The 10,645-nt window shown below is 42.4% G+C and overlaps 1 non-coding gene and 1 pseudogene across 1 annotated transcript; one reads left to right on the top strand and one right to left on the bottom strand.

The window, feature by feature from the left end:
* Window positions 1-7,789: 7,789 nt before the first annotated feature.
* On the top strand, window positions 7,790-7,921 carry LOC116081341. Its single transcript, XR_004114835.1, has one exon. It is a non-coding gene; the product is annotated as a small nucleolar RNA SNORA17 (small nucleolar RNA).
* Window positions 7,922-9,712: 1,791 nt separating this feature from the next.
* Window positions 9,713-10,216, bottom strand: LOC116080361 (annotated as a pseudogene).
* Window positions 10,217-10,645: the final 429 nt, after the last annotated feature.

Below are 10,645 nucleotides of genomic sequence, written 5' to 3' on the forward strand. Positions count from 1 at the left end.
TTTTTGCTTTTTCAGGGATGTAGTTCCCCTTCTTGTGTTGGTGTTTTCCATTTATTACTCTTTGAAGGCCTGGATTTGTGGAAATATATTGTGAGAATTTGGTTTTGTCATGGAATACTTTGGTTTCTCCATCTATGGTGACTGAGAGCTTTGCTGGGTACAGTAGTCTGGGCTGGCATTTGTGTTCTCTTAGGGTCTGTATGACATCTATCTGGGATCTTCTAGCTTTCATAGTCTCTGGTGAGAAGTCTGGTGTAATTCTGATAGGCCTGCCTTTATGTGTTACTTGACCTTTTTCCCTTACTGCTTTTAGTATTCTTTCTTTGTTTTGTGCATTTGGTGCTCTGACTATTATGTGTCGGAAAGAATTTCTTTTCTGGTCCAGTTGATTTGGGGTTCTATAGGCTTCTTATATGTTCACGGGCATCTCTTTCTTTAGGTTAGGGAAGTTTTCTTCTATAATTTTGTGGAACATATTTACTGGCCCTTTAAGTTGGCGGTTTTTACTCTCTTCTGTACCTATTATCCTTAGGTTTGGCTTTCTCAATGTGTCCTGGATTTCCTGGATGTTTTGGGTTAGGGTCTTTTTGCTTTTTGCATTTTCTTTGACTGTTTTCTCAATGTTGTCTATGTTATCTTCTGCCCCTGAAATTCTCTTTTCTATCTCTTGTATTCTGTTAGTGATCCTTGCATCTATGTTTCCTGACTTCTTTCCTAAGATTTCTAATTATCTCTCTTTGTGATTTCTTTATTGTTTTGACTTCCATTTTTAGATCCTGGATGGTTTTACTCAATTCCTTCACCTGTTTGTGTTTTCCTGCAATTCCTTTTGCTCTTTAAGTGCTTCTACTTGTTTACTTGTGATCTCCTGTAATTCTCTATGGGATTTTTTTGTTTCCTCTTTAAGGGCTTGTACCTCTTTACCTGTCTTCTCCTCTATTTCTTTAAGGGAGTTATTCATGTCCTTCTTAAGTTCCTCTATCAGCATTGTGAGATATGATTTTAGATTTAATTCTTGCTTTTCCGGTGTTTTGGGATATCCAGGACTTGCTGCAGTGGGAGTACTAGGTTCTGATGAAGCCAAGTAGTCTTGGTTTCTGTTGGTAGGATTCTTGCATTTGCCTTTCGCCATCTCTTAATTTTTGGTGTCAGATGTTCTTAGTGTCTCTGACTAGAGCTTGTCCTGTCCCTGCAGCCCTGCAAGTCCCCTGTGACTCGTGGGGCCTGTGCCTCCTGGCTGACTGCTCCCGTCTTAGAAACTTACTGGAGAGAAAATGGCGGCTCTCCCTGAGTCTCTGGGTTAAGGCACTCCCTGGAGGTTGGCCCTCCACTTGCAGGGAAGAGGCAGAGAAGGACACTGATCTACCCCTGTCACTAGGAAGCTGAGAGGATCCTGTCCCTGCTGCCCTGCAACTCCCCTGTGACTCATGGGGCCTGTGCCTCCCCGCTGGCTGCTCCTCTAATTCCCTTTTCTGTAGTACATGCTCCAGGGTCCAATCTCAGATCATTTCACATTCCTCTGCAGCCATGACTGCGCTCACTGGCATAGACACCAGCCTGATGGGTTTGCCTTTTTCAGAATAAAGGGCTTGTGTTTCCCCCTTGTGACTCTGTGAGTTCCTCTGAACTCAAATTGTAGCACCAAGAGCCAGGAGGTGGCTTTTTTCCTTCTCTAACATCCTGACACATTTCTCAGGCCCTAAAAGTTTGTCCCTTTCTCCATATTTGTTACCTTAAATGTTTTCTATAACATACAGAGTGCCCATTGGAACTCTGGCCCTTTGTTGAACCTGTTTATCTCCCCAGTGACTGACACTTGCTTTCTAATTTTAATTCAAGGCCATTGGAGACCATGCAGAGCTGGCCTCCAGTGGTGTCTGTAGACATAAATGTTTTTGCAACCTCCCCTCTAGCCCACTATCCAACAAATGTAGTGGAAGAAAAGAGGTATTAGGATATTAGAGAAGCAGACCTATTTCACAATAGTTCTTTGGGGGCAAGCTTGAACTTTGGCAGAAGTTCAGTCCTGTAGCCAACACCAAATACAAATCAACAGCTGCAGACCAGTCTTCTAGGCAGGCAGATACCACACATGAACCACCAGCTACAGTCCAGTCCTTTCTGCAGGCACAAAGCAACAGCTGTAGTTCAATCCTAGAGAAACAGCAAGGCTTGCTAACCAGCCCGAGGCAAGGTCAATGAAATGGCAAGCTGCTTCTGGAACCTCACAGACAGTTCTTTGGAGAATTTCTCTCAGTGGTGATATTGCCACTAGTTGAGCTCAACAACACTATGTAAGGTAAAGAAAAGAGAGGCAGAGCAAACCAAACCAAGGTTCAGTGCTCATCTCCCACTGTCTATGGGATCATATTTATACTCCTTCATCATGAGTCCTTTCACATGTTTGCTATATCAAAACATCCTTTCACCTGTGTCTGCTTCAGCAAGACATCCTTTCGCCTGTGTGCCCAGCAAAACATCATTTGACATAACTAACTTTCCAAAGAACCTAGAAGATTCCACTTCAGGAGACCATGCACAGCTGGTCTCCAGTGGAGACCACACACGGCTGGCCCTCTCTTGCTCTGCCCTCTGTTGTGTCTGCTGTGTATTTGCTTTTAATGTGATCATTCAATGCAGATTGTATGTATCATAGTAATATTTTTCCTTGCTGGGGAATCTCATGTGATTATTTTCTCTTTGATCACTTTTTTTTTAATTTTTCAACTGTGTTTTGAGCTAATCTGTATATCTTGCATTCCATTTAGGCCTACATAATTCATCTATTGTCATAGCTTTAGTGTTTGGCTCATGTGTGACAATATACCCCAGTGCTGCCATCTATTTAACTTTGACATTGAAGTGTATTATTGACATATAGAAAGCTTGTTTGTTTTTTCCTAAGTTCTTATCTAAATATTTATAATATTCTATAATTTATATTTTGTAACATTTATATCATAAAGCCTACTATACATTTTTAATTTTGATTTTATGTTGTAAAATGGGCACAACCTGATTTTGTGCCCTGATTTCATATCTGGGGCTTTATTCATTCCTACAGTTAGGTAGCTGACAATTCAAGTCTTCTGTGTATACAGTGACAGCAGGATGAAGTGGGGCTCGACCTCTCTCTTTTCATATATCACTTCCATTTCCTCATTACAGCACTGGGTAGAATTCTCCATTCACTTTTGTATCTCTGTTCTAACTCATATCATCTCTACAAACACTGTTCACGGGACACACAATAACTGTGGTGTCAAACAATAAGGAAGGGCTCTTCCATGGAGAAAATGGATTCTCCCTCTCTTGGTAGTCACTGATAACTGGCCTGTGAAATTTCCCCTATCCATATTGGAATGTAAATTCCAAGTCATTTGGAGTTATCATTGTGTGGGTCTTGTTTAAGTGACCATACTCTTAGGATTTTATAGGTATAGCTTCCCTGGCCAATATATACATAGACAGACAGACAGACAGACAGACAGACAGATAGACAGACATGGAGGGAGGGACTATCACTATCAAGCAGAAGGCATCATGATCCTCCAGTTGTTATCGCCCTCCTCCTCCTCCCTGACGTCCTCAGCCTTAGTACAGGGGTTACATTGTAGATGGAGCCTGGATAGTCCATGCTCATTTATTCCCTGCATTTTGACCAATTGTGGATCTCTGTAAATAGCCTCTTCCTGCTGCAAATTAACCTTTTTTATGGGGAAAGAGAGCTAAACTTACCAGTAGATATAATTATAAGTATTTAGAATACAGTAAAAAACTATTTTCGTTTAGCAAAAATGACAGTAACAGGTTCTTCTCTAGGGTCTATGACCACTTCAGTCACTGGCATGTGGCTAGATACATAATACCAGGCATAAATTCCCTCTCATTGAGTGAGACTTGATTCAAATTAGACTATTGGTTACCCCTAAGATAAAAGTGTCACTATTGTACCACTGGGGATATCTTTCCAGGCCAGTCATTGTTGGTGTTCATAGTCTAGGAAGGGCTGTTAATTGCTTTCTGCCTTGGCAGCTTGCATAGCACCTTCAAATACTGAGAGCCAGTCCTCAGAGAGGAAGCTTCCAAGTCATTTGCAACTCAATTCCTCCAGGTCCTATTTCTAAAGTGTGTGGTGTCTTCTCAACAACAGGGTCTTTCCTTCAAGTTTTAGAAGCAACCAAGGACAATGACAATAGCCTATATTAATTTTTGAGGGGATGAGTGGGGTCTCATGAACCCACCCTTACCATCAACTCTAAGGGAGGCTTTCCATTCTCATTATTTATTAGAGAGTCTAAAGTTCTTGAGAGGCGTATTATCTCACTGTGTGACACAACTCCATGTGCCACTATGCAGCATATACATATATATACATACATATACATATACATATATGTATATGTATATGTATGTATATATGTGTGTGTTTGTATATACATATAAATGTATATATACATGTATTTATTTATTGTGCATGCTTTTAATTGAGATTTTAAAATAACACTTCCCTGTGCCTTTTCAAAGACCCTTATTGCCTAACTGATACGATAATGATCCACCCGCACACATTTTCTGGGTCTAAATGGTGTTAGTGTCCTTTTCAGCCACTAATGGATGAAAGGGGATTCTGTGCCCCCCCACCAGTATGAAGAGTGCAGTCATCCCCATGTGATGGGGGCATTGGAGATAAGGAGTTCAGACAGCAGTGTGGACATGAAGGTAGGCTGAATTACTTCTTAGAGGGTGACTACAAGGAACATCTACCCTGAACTCTACAGAGCAGCAGTGAGTCTCAGCCACTAGACACTCATGCCAGCTGTCAGTGTAGTAGGTAGAGGACATACTTGAGTTTGAGATAAGAGCTGAGTCTCCTGCATGTTAAGCAATCTAACATATGTCCTGCCTTTGATGGCTTTATCCTAACTTCTTACAGGACAGGCATTCTGACTGGAGTCTTCAGACCTGAAGGCGCCATCTTTTCATAGCAACCCACTATATTTAAATGTCTAGGGTTTCAGACTGCTGTAATGAGTTGACTAGGCCTTCTTTCATGTGAGCCATAAGTGAAAACAGGAAAGATGGTTTCTGGGTGTCTTTTTTCTGGGTTCAGGGAAAGACACAGATTATTTATTGGGGTAGGGACTCATTTGACAGTGTCTGGTAATGGTTCTGTTTATCAAAAGAGAGAGTGTTACTGACTCCTGGTATGTGGAAGCTAGGAATCATGATAAATGCCCTGTATTATGTATCACAGCTGTCCATACAGGTCAATATCCTGTAGCTGAGGAATCCTGCAAAGGGCAACTTACCTCCATGATGTGGTGTGTCACTGTACAGCAAACCCCTCCCAAACGATGAATTACTATTCTCCAAAAACCTTGACTTTATTCTTTTAATTAACTGAACCCAAACACATATGATAGGCTAATTTAAGCAATTTGGTCATTCCTAGACTTTGAGTGAGATCAGCAACGCAGCTACTTCAGAATGGTGTTCCACTGTCTTGGGCTCATTCTATTACATAGTAGAGTTGTAATCAACACTCATTGAAATCATTCAGGTATGTCAATGAGCTTTATCTCTCTCAAGTTGACACTAATTTAACCACCTGTTAAATGAGTTGTGTTTCACCCAGTATAGACATTCTCCCTGCTTGGCAGAGTGAATGGCAGTGTGGGGCACACTCTGCTCAGTCTTCCAACAGAATACCATGTGTCTTTGTCTTTGAGTAGAGGAGTCCCTAGTTTTTATCCAAGTTCTGAGACTCACTTCTTCTTTTTTCATTATTACACATTTTCTTTATTTACATGAGACTCACTTCTTGCACTCTGTGGGTTGTGGCTGCTTCCCTGTTTCCCCTGGGTCATGTGATTCTCAGTTGTTGTTAATGGTTACCACCACTGTGCCTGCTTTTGGTGTTTGTGTCTTTATTGTATCTGATTTTGTTTTGTTTTGTTCTCTGTCAGTTGATTGGTTGATTGATTTGGTTTGGCTTGTTGTTTTATTTTGGTTTGGTTTGGTTTGGTTTGGTTTGGTTTGGTTTGGTTTGGTTTGGTTTTTCCTTCTTTCCCTGCATCTTTGGGCAGGGTCTGAGTTTCTATTGTGTCCTTATTTCCATTGTTGAAAAGGTTCTCTTGAGCAGTTTTTCTGTAATTGGCACTTTTGTGTTGAGGGTTTGGGAAGCTGACTCCTCCCACTCTGTCCCCCTTTGTTATCGTGCTGACCCACCAGGACGGAACCCCTTTCTCTGCAAACTCCGCTCCTTAGTGGCTAACTTCCTCCCTTAATTCAGAGCTGTTGCCCTTTACAATCCTCCAAAACAAAAGAAAAAATTTTCCCAGCTCAGGAGCCCACATATTAACTGAGCCAGACCTAAGCTGTTTCACCCTAATAGGAAAATAAATGACTTTATGAAAAAAGAGGAAAAAAATTCTATACCAGACACATTCACCTCAGGAAAAGGTACTTTTTGATTAAGGAGAAGGCTGTATTTCATGTGGGAAGCTACATGGTGGTTTCAAACAGCCAGTCACAAAGACGGCCCTGACAATGGTTTGGTTATTGGGCTATGGGTGGCTTTTCTGTGCCAGCTCTAATGAGAGGGGTGTAAGCCGAGCTCCAGGTTAAATGGTGGAACTGGTAAACTGCATCTCTTCCTGCAGCTGAAGGGAGGGGACATTGTTCTTTATATCACCATTGCTGGTGCGTCTATAGTGAATTACGCTGGAGCAAGAGGTGTTGGAGTTCAATTCCCAGCAGCCACACACATGATGGCTCACAGCCATCTATATAGCTATAGTGTACTTATACACATAAAATAAATAAAATAAAATAAATCTTTAAAAAAATGTTTAAAAAAAAGAGTTAGTTTTTTTATATTCTTTTTTTATTAGATATTTTCCTTATTTACATAAGAATTAGTTTTAAATTTTTGTGTATGTGTGTTTCTGTATATGTAAAAAAAAAAAAAAAAAAAAATCACCATTGCTTCCGGAGCACTGATCTTTCTGCAGTTGCTGTCTCTACTCTTTTTTGTTTTTGTTTTTGTTTTTGCTTTTTTCCAAGACAGGGTTTCTCTGTATAGTCTTGGCTGTCTTGGAACTTACTCTGTAGACCAGGCTGGCCTCGAACTCAGAAGAACTCAGAAATCCGCCTGCCTCTGCCTCCCAAGTGCTGGGATTAAAGGCGTGCGCCACCACACCCGGCTGCTGTCTCTACTCTTACACAGTGGCTTCATCAAAGAATGCTGCTGAGAATGAAAATCCACTTCCCCACAGGTAAAGAGGATGGCTTTCTGTCTTCACTCTTCACTTACTGAAGACTAAGCATGATCAGAAACGTGCAAGCATTGGGGAATGTGATGTGCTTATTTGAGGGTAATAACAGAAATAACAGAGGCAACGCATCATACCTGAGCTTAAAAACTAAAAGATCTTCTCCGATATGCCTGACTGGCTTCACTTGGGTACAGGATTCTCATTCAGCCCAGGTCCTCATCTGCATCATTTAGAGGAAACAGAATCTCACTGATTTTTTTTTTTTTTTTTGCTGTGTTCCCATCTGTTGTGATCTTAATGTTGGTACCTCTCCTCCTCCTTCATGTATCAAAATCTGTCTGTCCCTGGTGAGTCGGTTCTAAGAAATGTTGCATTCAGAAGATAATTAAATCTTGAGGGTGAAGCCCTCACAGTCTAGTGGTGTTCTTATAAAAGACCTATAGGAATTTGAGTGGCACCATCCCATAGGCTAATGTCCTATCCTGGACTGAATAAAAAGTATGGAGTGCCCTCCCCAAAAAGGCATTTCAGGTGTAGCCACTGTGTCACATGTGCTTCAATAAGTGGCAGAGAGGAGAGAGGTTATGTCTGTGGTCAATGTTCTGACCTGTAAACATCTGAATGATTCATAGTCTAACATTTCCTGTAAAAAAGCAAGCCTGAGACAACCACCAATCTAGCACCAGGGTACCCAGAAAGAGAACTGAGATGATCAGCAGTTAAGTGCCATGCAGGCCCTGAGGATAGGGAGCAAGCTAGATACTAGACAAACCCTGACTGAGACCACAGGCTTCACGCTGGAGTGAGCACAAGACCTCACATAGGGCCACTCCGGTGGCCCAGGCAAGGGACACACCCAAGACAACCACCAGACTAGCACCCTATTAGGGATTGAGCGGGGAGGGGGGGCGGGGGAGGGATAGCCTGAGATGACTGTGAATGCCTAGGGAGGAAGACCAAAACTACCCCTGCCTGGTGCCATACTGCATGAGTGGACATAGCATTTCTGAGACCACTCCAGGGATGACCTCAGATACTCAGAGACCCTGGGGCCACTAAGAGAAAAGGAGCAAGTAAGTGGTGGAGAAATGGAAGAGAAAGAATCAGAAGGATGTGGGCATAATGAAGAGAGCAAAATGGACAGCCTGATGTGAGTAGCCGGTGACACAATCTGGCAAGATTGTGGAGTCCTGGCCTGTGCTACCATCAGGGACCACATTTAGCTCCATGGCCCTGCAGCAACTGAGATCTATTACCACCAAAGGCCAAACAGACATGCTCGGTCTGGCAGCATGGGCAAGAGAGAATTGCTCTCCTCTACCCTTGCCCCTTGCCACCTATGGCAGGCAAGAGATATGGCCCAGGGCTCATGAGAGTATAACTGGCCCTGTCCCAACACCTACCCTATCCATGATCTGCTAGAGTGCATGATGGGACTGGTCCTTCAGATCCAAAATTACAGGATCTCCAAGACACAGGGCAACAACAGGGTATCTAAGAGGAGTCCTAGTGAGGTTCCAGTATTGATAGAATAGCAGAAGTCGGAGACCTCATATCAGACCAACGAGTCATTGCAATAAACATTTGCAAGCAAAGAAGTGTGAACAAAGGTTGCACTGTCAGACACACAGTGTCTGACTGACACACTACAGCTTCCACAATGAGAATTTTTTTCTGTTGGGTGGGAAGGGCAGGTATGAGAGAGGAGTGAGATGAATAGGATTGGGGCACATGATGTGAAATTCACAAAGAACCAATAAAAAGTGTTTTGTTTAGAAAAAAAAGAAGAAGGAGGATGGCTGAGTTGAACACAAACATTCATCTATCTCTACTGTGGACCACAAATACAATATGACCAGCTGCCTCAAGCTCCTGCATCACACCTCCTCGGCAGTGATGCACTGCACCCTAAAGCTGTGAGCCAAAAATAAATGCTTTCATTATGAAGCACTTGTGTCAGGGCTTTTATTCCAGAAAAGAAGGAAGTAACTAACATAGGAGATACCAAATTCTTATGTCAAAACCAGTCTGTGACAGAGCAGACACTTAGGGGTCGTCTCTCCCCTCTCCTGTCCTGTGCTTTGCTTTGGAAGGCACTTGAGACACCTCACAAGTCTTCCAGCCATGGGTCATAAGTCAAGCATAAGAGGCACCATCAGATTGTCCTCATGAATTTGGTCCCCCCCCTTTTTTTAACTAGGCAAAGAATTTTATTAACCTTCTCCAAACTTTACTCCCAGGTTTCTTCAGCTTAATTTACCACAAAGAATGAATTAGGTATAAGCAAAAATTGAAAAGAGCTGCAGTGTCCGGAGGTCTTGGGCTTAAAAGTATTAGAGATTTAGATTTTATCAGATCCATAATAAACAAAGAAAATTTAAAAAGCAGCCATGATATAAAATAGCAGCTCCTATAATTTCTGCAAGTGTCACCTTCTTCAGAAGTTGCCTCAATTCAGTTTGCCTCATTCTTAGACGCTTCATCAAAATTCTCCACCAGATCTGGAACTTCATCATCATCATCCTCTCCAGTAGCAAGTGGTGCTTTTCCATCCACAGATTGTTTTGGACAGAGCTTCAGCCAGTCTCCTTAAACTTGTCTGCACCAAGCTGGTTTAGGATGCTGGGAAACATTTCTGTCCACTGCTTTGTCTCAGCATGGCCTATAATGCTGAAGGTGTTTGCTGCCAGAGATGCCTGAACTTTAGGGTTGTTAAAATGGATCACTGTTCCTTGGTTTGTAAACATGTTTCACTCTTCAGTACCAGAGCTACTGTTTACCCCTAACATCTTTAAAGGAGAACTGCAGTTTTTTTTGTCTGCTATGGCTGTTCTGTGAACCACCTTCTTCTTTCTATGAGCAGTTCCTTTCCCACCAATGTGCACTTGTGCCTGCAGTTTGGTGAGTTTTTCCTGATTCAGGATCGTTTCTTTCATCTTGTCAGAGTGGAAATGGGGCCTCCCAGGGAACTAAAGTTCACGCTCAGGGGGTCTTGGACAGATCAGCTGAGATAAGGCACACATACTCGGGGACACAAGATGGCAGCAAGTGAATTCGGTTCTTTTTATGGCTCACAGATTCTTGGCAAGTTATATCTATCCAGTTTTGTACTTAGGTCCTTGACTATAACAAGTGCTCAGCTGAGAAAGTCACTGAGAATGCTTGCTTCATCTTCTTCAAATGGCATGCTGCACTTTCAGGCCTCAGGAGCATGCTAGCACCAGTTGCCACCATACAGGCAGACAGTCTACCATTACGTTTGCCGTCATGGCTGCACGGCAGGTCATCAGAGTGTTTTCTAAAAGCAGCTCCACTGCTGGCACATCCTGGAAGGTGTATGCTATTTCCAAGAGAGGCGGGTGATG

This window comes from Mastomys coucha, unplaced genomic scaffold (genome assembly GCF_008632895.1).
Source record: "Mastomys coucha isolate ucsf_1 unplaced genomic scaffold, UCSF_Mcou_1 pScaffold6, whole genome shotgun sequence".
NCBI classification, from domain to species: Eukaryota; Metazoa; Chordata; class Mammalia; order Rodentia; family Muridae; genus Mastomys; species Mastomys coucha.